This window comes from Triticum dicoccoides, chromosome 3A, assembly GCF_002162155.2.
Source record: "Triticum dicoccoides isolate Atlit2015 ecotype Zavitan chromosome 3A, WEW_v2.0, whole genome shotgun sequence".
NCBI lineage: Eukaryota > Viridiplantae > Streptophyta > Magnoliopsida > Poales > Poaceae > Triticum > Triticum dicoccoides.
Window position 1 is genome coordinate 218,463,548 of NC_041384.1, and position 15,676 is coordinate 218,479,223.

Consider the following 15,676-nt stretch of genomic DNA (forward strand, 5'->3'; position numbering starts at 1 on the left):
ATGGTGGTGGATGCCAATGCTTATATGGAGCAGGGTTGGTGTCGGTAATTTTTACTTGGCACCTCGCACTCTGCATATATGCCGGTTCCATCAGTACATTTGTGCAGTTCCACCAAAATGCAGCTGAATAACCCTGTTTGCACAGATAATGAAAAGGTGTGATTACATTATAGTGGCACTAGTTGATGAAACATACACTAATAAATAGAAGAAAATATTGCGATAGTATCATAGTATGCCATGTTGCGAGGGCGAGATGGGCCCTGCGACGCCTCATACGGTACGCCTCATACTGGAAATCGAACCAAGTCTCCCCGATACACCTTCTGCCAGTGATGAACATCAGTGTACAACTGTAGTACATGGAGGGGCCTTGAGACATTCCAATCTCTATTTTTGTGCAGATCAACTAAATTTAAGCACCCCAGTTTGCAGAAACGCTTAAACATTAACAATGGGACTAGTTGATGAAACATATACTAACAAAGAGAAGCACTTTCTTTATCTACATTGGAAATGAAATGATAGAGAGGACACTCGCTCTATTTTAACTATATTATTACTTCATTTTATCAGTGGCACTAGGGTCGAGCAGGTGGCAAACGAGGTGTACCGTGCGTCGCAAGGATGGACGTCGGGGGTGCTTAGACTGGGATGCTGAATTTGGCTCTTTCAGTCCCTATCTTCCCCTATGATGTTTCTGTGGTAGCATTTGGGTTGTAATCCAAACTTGGTCGAGCTGGTGCTGCGTCCCCCTACCTGCCTAGCTTATGTGGCGAACTTGTCTCCTGCTAGTACTCAGTCCATTCTAGTAGTAGTTGGATAACTGCCCATTTACACTGAGATGTTGTCGGATAATGGTTCTCTATGGTTGGATTTCTTTAATGAAATCGGAGGAAACCCCCTCTTTCAATATATAAAAAAATAGTGCCACTAGCGGTGCCAAAACATTGCCTCAAATCAATAGTGCCACTAGATTAAGGTGCAAAATAATAACATTACTGCTTTATCATGGCAGTGCCAATACAGTAGCACAAGAGCAGACTCAACATGCAGGATCTTTGGCAAACGGTTAGACCAAAAAGGAACATACCTCGTGATGGGAACCATGTCTGCAGTCAACGCCATCATAGAAGGGATGACACCAGTCACTAACATGGATGATTCAATTCATGGGACCTTTTGGTGTAGTTCACCTATAATGAAGCAATGTCCCATGAGCTAGAAGCTTCTTTTTTTAAGAAAAGGGCTCCAACCCCGGTTCCATTTCCATCAGAAAACGAAACCCATAGAGCTTCTTCTTCATTAGTTGCAATAAAATTGAGCAACATCAAGGTTGGTTGTGAAGCTCCTGGAATGTTCAACTATAATTTGGATATCATTTGTCCAGTTGAACTAAGATCAAGCGTGAAATGTATGTCTCTGTTTGCACAAAAAAGGTGTAAAGGAGGGTGACAAACAAGTGACGAAACATACATCAAATGAAAAGAAGCATGTTGCTTATCTGAATGGCAATCCTACAAGGACAGTAGCAATTTCTAAAGCAGCAACATTGCTAGATATTAGTGTGGGCATTAGGATTAACTATGACAACCGTTAAATACGACATTACTTTAATGGTGCCATTGCTTCATTTTACCAGCAACATTGGTTTAACATGGCCTTACTTTTAGCAGTGTGACTGCTACATTTTACCAGTGGCATTACAAAAGAGTGGCTCGGGGCAACAAACATCAGAACAGGATATATGGGTTGGTCCCATTTTTGTTCGGTATAGCCACCTTATACTGTGTGACACTAGCAAATCTAGTGTTGGACTTACTCTGTTGACTTGTCCCCCAATTCCCACTTTCTTTCCTTTTTCAACCAATAGATCAGGTTAATATTGAGTTTGTACTGCGTTTCCCTTTATTTCCCTATTAGACCTAGAGACCAGTTGGATAGTCAGTCTTTGCTACTTTTCGCCCCCATTATTTCCTCTTTCGACCAAGTCCTAGATTCAGGTAACAAATCTTCCCCCACCCCCTTTCTTCCTTGTTTGAACCAAGTAGTACTAGATTCGAGTGCATGAACTAGTTTTACCTCTTAACCATAAATATTTAGGTGGCTTTCGAACAGCCGATCGATCCTACTCCCTCCGTTCCAAGATAGATGACTCAACTTTGTACTAACTTTAGTACAAAGTTAATACAAAGTTTGGTCGTCTATTTTGGAACGGGGGGAGTATCTACGAGGGGGCTAGGAAAATAGTAAAAGATACAAATGCAGCAACATCAGGAGCGCGGGAAGTAGAGCAAGGCCGGTTTCGAAGGAAGTTATACCTGAGGGTCACCGGGATGTTGCTAGGTGGGCGGCGGGAGGTCGGATCTGCCCACACTATGGCAACGAGGGAGAAGGGGTCGGAGGCCCTCCCTAGCCAGCGGTGCTTCAGAGAGAACGGCAAGGCACGCTGATCGGGATGAGCCAGCAGTGGGTAAGAGCCATCGCCGAGGACGACCGCCTGAATGTTGCACCTTCTCACCTTCCCTGGCGGAGAGGATCCAGCTGGATCTGTGACCAGCGGTGAGCAAAGAGCGAGAGAGAGAGTGTGGCCACCGCTGTCATGTTTAGATCTGGAGAGGACGAGACAGTGTGAAGATAGCAACACTAGCAAGCAAGCATGGAGGCTCCTGCCTATATATAGTGGAGTACTACTAGTTATCTTTTGTCTACCGGAGCCGGCTTGACCTCGTCAATGACTATCTTCATGCATGTGCCCCGGAGGCGCAGTTGTCGTCATTTTGATCTGAAGCACCGTGTTATAACATGAAAAGAAACCATAACCTCACTGCCCAAAGGAGACAACATGAATCCCGACGGACAAACTAGACGAGGATCAAAGCTCAAATTAAAGATAAACTCGTAGAAAAGGGGTGTCGGTGTCAAAACCGGCGGATCTCGGGTAGGGGGTCCTGAACTATGCGTCTAGGATCGATGGTAACAGGAGACGGGGGACACGATGTTTACCTAGGTTCGGGCCCTCTCTATGGAGGTAATACCCTACATCCTGCTTGATTGATCTTAATGAATATGAGTGTTACAAGAGTTGATCTACCACGAGATCATAATGGCTAAACCCTAGAAGCCTAGCATGTATGACTATGGTAATGAATATATCCTTTCCGGACTAACCCCTCCGGTTTATATAGACACCGAGGGAATCTAGGGTTTACATAGAGTCGGTTACATAAGAAGGAATCTTCATAGTCGGTCGCCCAGCTTGCCTCCCACGCCAAGTAGAGTCCAAGCCGGACATGGGTACAGTCTTCGGCATTCATGTCTTCACAGCCCATCAGTCTGGCCCATGGATAACAGGTCGGACGTCCGAGGACCCCTTAGTCTAGGACTCCCTTAGTAGCCCCTGAACCTGGCTTCAATGACGAGGAGTCAGGCGCGCAGATTGTCTTCGGCATTGCAAGGCGGGTTCCCTTCTATCTGAACCTCAAGATAGTCTTCGGATGCGAGGATAATATCTAGACCTGTCACACACACCATACACAACCACAGAGAGAATATATTCTTACACGAGTTCCATCCGCTGACAACTTTTTCGTAGCACGATATTACGTCTAACCGACCATAATTCCAAACTGCTTTCATGTTTCGACGCCCCACGTCCCGAGGCGCAGTTGCCATTGGAACGTCTTGTCAAAGTAGAGATCGTGTCCCCTTATCACGGGATTCTCATCAATGCGGGCATGGGTAACCCAACCGTGCCATTTATACAGCCCTTGGGAATAGGCGAATCTTAAGGCGAGTGAGGATGCGTTTAATATTCATTGCCTTTATAAGGGGATAAGGATTCCCTCTTCCTCTCTCACGCCCTCTCTCTGTCTCCGCCTTTCCAATCTCGAGCTCCAGCGCCCAAGTTCTCATCTCCTTTCCACCCAAGCAACCATGTCCGGATCCGGAGGTCAAGGCAAGTGGATGGTCTCCTCCGTCAAGGAGAACATTACGGAGCTTCGGGCGGCCGGATACTTGGCGAAGGAGATCACTCACCGCCTGTCGACCGAGGGACAAGTCGTCCCCACACCGAAGCCCACCGAGAGGGTAGTGTTCATCCCCCATTTCTTCCACGGTCTTGGGTTTCCCCTCCACCCTTTCGTCCGCGGGCTGATGTATTATTACGGCATAGATTTCCATGATCTGTCCCCGAATTCCTTCCTCAACATCTCGGCATTTATCGTCATGTGTGAGGCCTTCCTCCGCATCCAACCCCACTTCAGGCTGTGGCTCAAAGTCTTTAACGTGAAGCCGAAGGTGGTGGATGGCCAGCACGCGGAGTGTGGAGGAGCCATGGTGAGCAAGTTGTCCAGCGTCTCCTGGCCCAAAGGTACTTTTGTGGACACGGTAAAGGAGTGGTAGAAGCAGTGGTTCTACATCACAGAACCTCGCGGCACCACCTGGCCCGCTGCTGCCGTATTCCGCTCTGGCGCTCCCATGCGACTCACCTCCTGGGTCGAGAACAGTTCGGACTAGGGTTCCCTTGATGAGGTGATAGCGCTGAAGACACATGCTCAAAGCATGGTAACCAAGAACATCAAGCTCGTTGATGTGATCCAGGTGATGCTAGTTCGCCGGATCCTTCCGTGCCAGTGACAAAGCCATCCTCTGTGGGAGTTCAACCCGAAGAAGCACCAGACCCTCGTGAGGCTCTTCGAGACTACTCACGAAGGTGCATGGAAGTTGCTCTTTAAGGGCAATGAGAAACCGCCGGCCGCAAATTCAGATCACGGGCACAACGCTAAACACCTCGCTAGTGTGGTATGTCTTTTTTGATGCATTCTCCACTTGTTTGCTTCAAGGATGATGCCTGAGCTTTTATTGTTGCTTTTTCAGGACTGGATGGAGAGGGCGAAGCAGATCCAGTGTTTGGCTCCGCTGCCTGAAGAACCGGTCATCCCGCGCCTAGCGAAGATGCTGGTGCCGACGCCTTATAAGGCGCCAGAGAAGAAGGCCAGGAAGAAGGCCAAGGGGGCCAAGAGTGGCCCCCATTGCAAGGGCACTTCGGACATGGCGTACGAAGACGACGAAGCTCATTTCTCTGTCCCTGAGGATAATGGCGAGGAAGAGGAGGAGGAGGAAAACAATCCTCCCCCTGAGGAGGGGAAGAAGAAGAGGGCGGCTTCGGCGCATCCGGAGGCGGAAACGCCTAAGAAGGGGAAGGGCGCCCCAGCGATGAACACCGCGTGGGACGTTGACAATAGTCCGAAACGATGCCCCCGCACAAAGCCCCAAGCTGCATCGTAAGTGACATGGCTCGCTCATGCGCGCATCCGGCCCTTTCATTATCTTAACATAGTTAATTGTACTATTGCAGTCCGGCCCGTGACCTTATCCAGCGATCCTCATTTGGAGGTTCGTTGGCTCTGTCAGAGATGGCGAGCATGTCGCCACCATCTGCTTATTCCCCCGGGGCCAGGGATGACACTGAAGTGTTATCCCGGAGGACCACTCCGAACCGGGGAGGAGTCCAGGACACCGTTCGGGAGGCGCCACAAGGTGAGACCTCCACTGCCGGACACATGGAGGAGCCGATCCCCATGGAGACTGGTGAAGAGGGCCGCATCTAGTTTGGCCCTCAGCCGAATACGATTTCGGAGGCCCATATGGCTCCGAAGTCGGGCGAGCGGAGGTGCGCCGCTTCCACCGGTGGCCCTTGTCCATCCAGGGGCGCCGGATAACCTGATGGAGGCGCTTCGAGGTGCCTCTGTCATGGACGAGCATCGTGTCCTTATGGGTGCAGTGATCGAGAAGATTCAGTCTGCCAAGAGTGGACTGAATGAAGCCTGTAGCAGCCTGTTGACAGGTTTCGAGGTAAGAAAGAGAAAAACACCGTGTAGACAGTAGCCCCTGAGACACTGTCTGGTGTTCGGCAAGAAGAACCGGATAGAGGATCAATCTTTTGTTATAGGAGACTAACGTAATATGGATGGATAAGCAGGCTTCGTTGTTGGCCACAAGCTCGCATGCTGCCGAAGTCTCTGAGCTGAGGCAGAGCCTGGAGCGGACCGAGAGCGAGCTCGGCGAGGTTAGGGTTCGGCTCCAGGAGAAGCTAGGTGAGTGACGACTTGCTGTGTGTTCGGAAGGAGTAAGCGTTGTATATTGACCGCGGTGTTGTAATATGTGCAGGAGCCGTGACCGAGGTCGAGGCCCTGAAGAAGGCCTTGGGCGAGGCCGAGGAGAAGGTTGTCCAGCAGCAAGCCGTCAGTAAGAAGCTCAAGGCCCGGGTCAAAGAAGTCCAGTGGGAGCTCCAGGATGTGGTGAAAAAATGCGAGGCCTTGGCTCAAGGCTCGTCAGAGTGCGGAGACCGCACGGAATGAGGCCCAGGTCGCCCTCCAGGAGATCCAGGAGGCCAAGAAGATCACGGCGGGTAAGGCATTTAAGATGCAAAGCAAGTATGCAGAGAAGTAGTACCTTTTACTAACCCGGGTTTGGAGTTCCCAAGGATCTTTTGCGGATTTACCACATAGTATATCAGACGCCGCGGAGTTCTATCGAGCCGAAGGAGGGGGTTCTACGGAGAAGCTATTCTGGTCGCAGTATGTGGCACCAAAGCATCCCATGTCCTTCACCGATCAGCTGAAACAGCTGGTGGAGCTGCATAGGGTGGCCGAACTAGCCATGAAGAATTTGATAATCCGGCTATGGCCAGCCGAAGCTATGCCAAGCAGCTACTTCGGACTCGTGAGGCAGATGGTGAACGCATGTCCTCGGCTGGACGTCGTCAAGTGCTCGGCGTGCATTGAAGGTGCACGCATGGCCTTCGTCCGTTGCAAGATGTGGTGGGCGAAGATGGACGCTGTCGAGGTGACCAGAGGGCCACCGGATGGAAAGGAGCACTGCACACCCGAACGGTATTTTGCAGATTTCCTGGAGGGGTCTCGCCTTGCGACAGCACAATGTTCGCAGGACATTGTATTTGAATAAATGTATTCACGTTGCCTTTGCCTTTTATTATAAAAAAACAAAGCCTGTTTTGTGATGTAATTTTGTTATGCTTTAATTGTTTCCTCCTGTGCGGCCGTGTTGTATGTAATCTGAGGGTTGGCCAGTCGTCGGCTTCTGCCCTCACATAGGTAGTACAGAGGTGTTCGGGATGGAATCTAAACAATCTTGATCCAATTATATGGTCCTTGAAGGAGTTGTTTAGTGCAACGAACAAGGCAATCAGACTATACATCTTAAACGCCCTCATTAGACATAGGAGTTTTATAATAAAGCATGGGCGCAGCCCCTGGTTCAAGCCAGGGTGCTGTCAGCATGTGATCGGGAAGTGCCGATCTTTCGCATAATGCGGGAAAAAATCTCCAACGATTTGTAGCCCTCGAACAGCTGACCGGCTCTCGCCGTATCATGACAGCCAGTTTTCGGCTTTCTCTACTAAGGTTCTCATCTGGTCAAGGCCAGGGCACAATTGCAGTAGTTCTCCCTTTACTACCCTAGGCGATTTAGCGGAATGTAGGGTAGCAAGCACAGGAGCCGGGCAACCCAACTATTGACCAAAGACATGATTCATAGACAATGTATATAATGCTAAATTCGGGGTGCCGAACTTATATTTAAGTATTGTTCGGACTTTGTTGCCGTATCATGGGGTGATGGGGAGCCCCTGGCAAATATGAAACGTACCAGAGTGTACGGTTGCTAGGAAATAAGTAATTTAAAGGAAGACAGAGGGAGAACAGAGATAGGATCTGGGGCCCTTGAACTTGGATCATGAACTATTTCCATTATAGTTGGGTTAATGCGTCCAAGCGCATTGGTACAAAATAATGCAATAAGCAACCGGCTATTTGACATGCCGCGACCAAAGGCAAGCTGCGTGTGGGTCCTGAAAACGGATAGAGTAATCTTTTAGTTAGCCTCTAGGGCTTCCCATGTATGCTTGTGCTCTGTGTCAATCCGGTGTGTTTATCCTTTGACAGGACTATTAATCAGGCCGTCGAGGGAGGCCCGCATAAGAGAAACCTCAAAAAAGGGAAAAGGAGATAGTATATGTGTGTCCGGGATCGGTCTAACCGAACTATAGATCCCGGGTTGGCTTGTGCCTCCGTCGATGTCCATGGAATTTTGAGTGCGTAATTATGTACGCGTGGTACGAATGCCACTACTTCATCGGGACTGGGACGGAGGCCGAATTGCTAATCAAGCTCTTGATGAGCCGCGCTGTCCTATTGTAGTGTAGTCCGGAACCTCTTAATGGTGTCCAGGGGCTCGGCAGCCGTACTATGGTGCTGCTTGAGAACGCCGCTCTGTACCTCTGCTGCTTGGGCGGCGGTGTGCTCCTCTGTTCGGAAGGAGCGTTCAATATTGCCATTGACTGTTATGACGCCGCATGGACCGGGCATCTTGAGCTTGAGATAAGCATAGTGTGGTACTGCGCTGAATCTAGCAAACGCGGTTCGTCTGAGCTGTGCGTGGTAACCGCTGCGGAAGGGGACGATATCGAACATTAACTCTTTGCTTCAGAAGTTGTCCGGAGAACCGAAGACCACCTGCAGTGTGATTGAGCCCATACAGCGGGCCTCTACGCCTGGTATGACTCCTTTAGAGGTAGTCTTTGTTGGTTTGATTCGTGAGGGGTTAATGCCCATCTTCCGCACTGTGTCCTGATAAAGCAGGTTGAGGCTGCTACCACCGTCCATCAGGACACATGTTAGGTGAAACCCGTCAATAATTGGGTCGAGGACTAGTGCGGCTGAACCGCCATGGTAGATACTAGTTGGGTGATATCGATGATCGAAGGTGATCGGGAATGACGACCACGGATTGAATTTTGGGGCCACTGGATCTACCGCGTAGACGTTGTTGGGAACGTAGCAGAAATTCAAAATTTTCCTACGTGTCACCAAGATCTATCTATGGAGAGACCAGCAACAAGTAGAAAGAGAGTGCATCTACATACCCTTGTAGATCGCTAAGCGGAAGCGTTCAAGTGAACGTGGTTGATGGAGTCGTACTCGTCGTGATTCAAATCACCGATGATCCTAGTGCCGAACGGACGGCACCTCCGCGTTCAACACACGTACAGCCCGGTGACGTCTCCCACGCCTTGATCCAGCAAGGAGAGAGGGAGAGGTTGAGGAAGACTCCATCCAACAGCAGCACAACGGCGTGGTGGTGGTGGAGGAGCGTGGCAATCCAGCAGGGCTTCGCCAAGCACCATGGGAGAGGAGGAGTAGGGAGAGAGGTAGGGCTGTGCCAGAACTTCGTGTATAGCTCCCATGCGCCTCCCCACTATATATAGGGGTGGAGGGGCTGGTTTCTTGCCCTCCAAGTCCATTGGGGCGTTGGCCAAGGTGGGAGGAAAGAAATCTCATTATTTCCTTCCCCACCGATTGTTATCCCCCCTTTTTAGGGATCTTGATCTTATCCCTTCGAGATATGATCTTATTCCTTCTAAGGGGGGATCTTGGTGCGCCTTGACCAGGGGTGTGGGGCCTTGCCCCCACTACCCACGTCCATGTGGGTCCCCCCATGCAGGTGGGCCCCACTCCGGAACCTTCTAGAACCTTCCCGGTACAATACCGAAAAATCCCGAACATTTTCCGGTGGCCAAAATAGGACTTCCCATATATAAATCTTTACCTCCGGACCATTCCGGAACTCCTCGTGACGTCCGGGATCTCATCCGGGACTCCGAACAACATTCGGTAACCACATACAAACTTCCTTTATAACCCTAGCGTCATCGAACCTTAAGTGTGTAGACCCTACGGGTTCGGGAGACATGTAGACATAACCGAGACGTTCTCCGGTCAATAACCAACAGCGGGATCTGGATACCCATGATGGCTCCCACATGTTCCACGATGATCTCATCGGATGAACCACGATGTCAAGGACTTAATCAATCCCGTATTCAATTCCCTTTGTCTATCGGTATGTTACTTGCCCGAGATTCGATCGTCGGTATCCAATACCTTGTTCAATCTCGTTACCGGCAAGTCACTTTACTCGTTCCGTAACACATCATCCCGTGATCAACTCCTTGGTCGCATTGCGCATATGATGATGTCCTACCGAGTGGGCCCAGAGATACCTCTCCGTTTACACGGAGTGACAAATCCCAGTCTCGATCCGCATAAAACAATAGATACTTTCGGAGATACCTGTAGTGCACCTTTATAGTCACCCAGTTACGTTGTGACGTTTGATACACCCAAAGCACTCCTACGGTATCCAGGAGTTACACGCTCTCATGGTCGAAGGAAGAGATACTTGACATTGGCAAAGCTCTAGCAAATGAACTACACGATCTTTTGTGCTAGTCTTAGGATTGGGTCTTGTCCATCACATCATTCTCCTAATGATGTGATCCCGTTATCAACGACATCCAATGTCCATAGCCAGGAAACCATGACTATCTGTTGATCACAACGAGCTAGTCAACTAGAGGCTCACTAGGGACATATTGTGGTCTATGTATTCACACGTGTATTACGATTTCCGGATAATACAGTTATAGCATGAATAAAAGACAATTATCATGAACAAGGAAATATAATAATTGCCTCTAGGGCATATTTCCAACAGTCTCCCACTTGCACTAGAGTCAATAATCTAGTTCACATCGCCATGTGATTAACACTCACAGGTCACATCGCCATGTGACTAATACCCAAGAGTTTACTAGAGTCAGTAGTCTAGTTCACATCACTATGTGATTAACACTCAATGAGTTTTATGTTTGATCATGTTGCTTGTGAGAGAGGTTTTAGTCAACGGGTCTGAACCTTTCAGATCCGTGTGTGCTTTACAAATCTCTATGTCATCTCCTAGATGCAGCTACCACGCTCTATTTGGAGCTATTCCAAACAATTGTTCTACTTGGAGCTATTCTAAATTATTGCTCCATTATATGTATCCAGTCTCTCTACTCAGAGCTATCCGGATAGGTGTCAAGCTTGCATCGTCGTAACCTTTACGACGAACTCTTTTACCACCTCCATAATCGAGAAAATTCCTTAGTCCACTAGTTACTAAGGATAACTTTGACCGCTGTCCTGTGAGCCATTCTTGGATCACTCTTGTACCCCTTGACTGACTCATGGCAAGGCACACTTCAGGTGCGGTACACAGCATAGCATACTGAAGAGCCTACGTCTTAAGCATAGGGGACGACCTTCGTCCTTTCTCTCTATTCTGCCGTGGTCGAGCTTTAAGTCTTAACTTCGTACCTTACAACTCAGGCAAGAACTCCTTCTTTGACTGGTCCATCTTGAACACCTTCAAGATCATGTCAAGGTATGTGCTCATTTGAAAGTATTATTAAGCATTTTGATCTATCCTTACAGATCTTGATGCTCAATGTTCAAGTAGCTTAATCCAGGCTTTCCATTGAAAAACACTTTCAAAATAACCTATATGCTTTCCAGAAATTCTACGTCATTTCTGATCAACAATATGTCAACAACATATACTCATCAGAAATTCTATAGTGCTCCCACTCACTTCTTTGGAAATACAAGTTTCTCATAAACTTTGTACAAACCCAAATTTTTTGATCATCATCAAAGCATACATTCCAACTCCGAGATGCTCACTCTAGTCCTTAGAAGGATTGCTGGAGCTTTGCATACTTATTAGCATCTTTCGGGATTGACAAAACCTTCCGGTTGTATCACATACAACCTTTCCTCATTAAAATCGTCGAGGAAACAATGTTTTGACATCCTATCTGCAAGATTTCATAAATAATGCAGTAATCGCTAATATAATTCCAACAGACTCTTAGCATCGCTACGAGTGAGAAAATCTCATCGTAGTCAACTCCTTGAACTTGTCGGAAAACATCTTAACGACAAGTCGAGCTTTCTTAATGGTGACATTTACCATCATTGTCCGTCTTCCTTTTGAAATCCATCTGTACTCATTAGCCTTACGACCATCGAGCCGTTCTGCCAAAGTCTACACTTTGTTTTCATACATGGATCCTCTCTCGGATTTTATGGCCTCAAGCCATTTATCGGAATCCGGGCCCACCATCGCTTCTCCATAGCTCGTAGGTTCATTGTTGTCTAGCAACATGACCTTGAAGACAGGATTACGTACCACTCTGAAGTAGTACGCATCCTTGTCATCCTACGAGGTTTGGGAGTGACTTGATCCGAAGTTTCATGATCAATATCATAAGCTTCCACTTCAATTGGTGTAGGTGCCACAGGAACAACTCCCTGTGCCCTGTCACACACTAGTTGAAGAGACGGTTCAATAACCTCATCAAGTCTCCACCATCCTCCCACTCAATTCTTTCGAGAGAAACTTTTCCTCGAGAAAGGACCCGATTCTAGAAACAATCCATATTGCTTTCGGATCTGAATTAGGAGGTATACCCAACTGTTTTGGGTTTCCTATGAAGATGCATTTTATCCGCTTTGGGTTCGAGCTTATCAACCTGAAACTTTTTCATATAAGCGTCGCAGCCCCAAACTTTTAAGAAACGACAACTTAGGTTTCTCTAAACCATAATTCATACGGTGTCATCTCATCGGAATTACGTGGTGCCCTATTTAAAGTGAATGTGGTTGTCTCTAATGCCTAACCCATGAACGATAGTGGTAATTCAATAAGAGACATCATGGTACGCACCATATCCAATAGGGTGCAACTATGATGTTCGGACACACCATCACATTATGGTGTTCCAGGCGGTATTAATTGCGAAACAATTTCCACAATGTCTTAATTGTGTGTCAAAACTCGTAACTCAGATATTCATCTCTATGATCATATCATAGACATTTTATCCACTTGTCACAATGATCTGCTACTTCACTCTGAAATTACTTGAACCATTCAATAATTCAGACTTGTGTTTCATCAAGTAAATATACTCAACATTTACTCGAATCATCTGTGAAGTAAGAACATAATGATATTCACTGCATGCCTCAGCACTCATTCGACTGCACACATCAAAATGTGTTACTTCCAACAAGTTGCTATCTTGTTCCATCTTACTGAAAATGAGGCTTTTCAGTCATCTTGCCCATGTGGTATGATTTGCATATCTCAAGTGATTCAAAATCAAGTGAGTCTGAACGATCCATTTGCATGGAGTTTCTTCATGCATATACACCAATAGACATGGTTCGCATGTCTCAAACTTTTCAAAAACGAGTGAGTCCAAAGATCCATCAACATGGAGCTTCTTCATGCGTTTTATACCATTATGACTTACATGGCAGTGCCACAAGTAAGTGGTACTATCATTACTATCTTATATCTTTTGGCATGAAAATGTGTATCACTACGACCGAGATTCAATAAACCATTCCTTTAGGTGCAAGACCATTGAAGGTATTATTCAAAAATAGAGTAACCATTATTCTCCTTAAATGAATAACCGTATTGCGATAGACATAATCCAATCATGTCTATGCTCAACGCAAACACCAATCTCGGTGGTAGAGGGAGCGTGCGATGCTTGATCATATCAACCTTGGAAACACTTCCAACATATATCATCAGCTCACCTTTAGCTAGTCTCCGTTTATTTCGTAGCTTTTATTTCGAGTTACTAATACTTAGCAACCGAACCGGTATCCAATACCCTGGTGCTACTAGGAGTACTAGTAAAGTACACATTAACATAATGTATATCCAATATACTTCTATCGACCTTGCCAGCCTTCTCATCTACCAAGTATCTAGGGTAATGCTGCTCCAGTGGTTGTTCCCCTTATTACAGAAGCACTTAGTCTTGGGTTTGGGTTCAACCTTGGGTTTCTTCACTAGAGCAGCAGCTGAATTGCCGTTTCATGAAGTATCCCTTTGTTCCCTTGCCCTTCTTGAAACTAGTGGTTTCACCAACCATCAACAATTGATGCTCCTTCTTGATTTCTACTTTCGCGGTGTCAAACATCATGAATATTTCAAGGATCATCATATCTATCCCTGATATGTTATAGTTAATCATGAAGCTCTAGCAGCTTGGTGGCAATGACTTTGGGGAAACATCACTATCTCATCTGGAGGATCAACTCCCACTCGATTCAAGTGATTGTTGTGCTCAGACAATCTCAGCACAAGCTCAACGATTGAGATTTTGTCCCTTACTTTGCAGGCTAAGAAAATCGTCGAAGGTCTTATACCTCTTGACGTGGGCACGAGCCTGAAATCCCAATTTCAGCCCTCGAAACATCTCATATGTTCCGCGACGTTTCGAAAACGTCTTTGGTGCCTCTACTTAAACCATTTAATTGAACTATCACGTAGTTATCAAAACATGTATGTCCAATGTTCGCAACATCGACAAACGACGTTGGGGTTCAGCACACTGAGCGGTGCATTAAGGACATAAGCTTTCTACTGATCGCATAATCGCTACTATCAACTTTCAACTATATTTTCTCTAGGAACATATCTAAACAGTGGAACTAAAGCGCGAGCTTACGACATAATTTGCAAAAGGTCTTTTGACTATGTTCAGGATAATTAAGTTCATCTTATGAACTCCCACTTAGATAGACATCCCTCTGGTCATCTAAGTGATCACATGATCCGAGTCAACTAGGCCGTGTCCGATCATCACGTGAGACGGACTAGTCATCATCGGTGAACATCTTCATGTTGATCGTATCTACCATACGACTCATGCTCGACCTTTCGGTCTCCGTGTTCCGAGGCCATGTCTGCACATGCTAGGCTCGTCAAGTTAACCCTAAGTGTTTTCGCTGTGTAAAACTGTCTTACACCCGTTGTATGTGAACGTAAGAATCCATCACACCCGATCATCACGTGGTGCTTAGAAGCGACGAACTGTAGCAACGGTGCACAGTTAGGGGAGAACACTTCTTGAAATTTTGTAAGGGATCATCTTATTTACTACCGTCGTCCTAAGCAAACAAGATGCATAAACATGATAAACATCACATGCAATCAAATAGTGACATGATATGGCCAATATCATTTTGCTCCTTTTGATCTTCATCTTTGGGGCTCCATGATCATCATCGTCACCGGCATGACACCATGATCTCCATCATCATGATCTCCATCATCGTCTCTTCATGAAGTTGTCACGCCAACGACTACTTCTACTTCTATGACTAACGCGTTTAGCAATAAAGTAAAGTAGTTTACATGGCGTTCTTCAATGACACGCATGTCATACAATAAATAAAGACAACTCCTATGGCTCCTGCCGGTTGTCATACTCATCGACATGCAAGTCGTGAATCCTATTACAAGAACATGATCAATCTCATACATCACATATCATTCATCACATTCTTCTTGGCCATATCACATCACATAGCATACCCTGCAAAAACAAGTTAGACGTCCTCTAATTGTTGTTGCATGTTTTACGTGGCTGCTATGGGTTTCTAGCAAGAACGTTTCTTACCTACGCAAGACCACAACGTGATATGCCAATTTCTATTTACCCTTCATAAGGACCCTTTTCATCGAATCCGTTCCGACTAAAGTGGGAGAGACTGGCACCCGCTAGCCACCTTATGCACCAAGTGCATGTCAATCGGTGGAACCTGTCTCACGTAAGAGTACGTGCAAGGTCGGTCCGGGCTGCTTCATCCCACAATACCGTCGAAACAAGATTGGACTAGTAACGGTAAGCATATTGAACAACATCAACGCCCACAACTACTTTGTGTTCTACTCGTGCAAA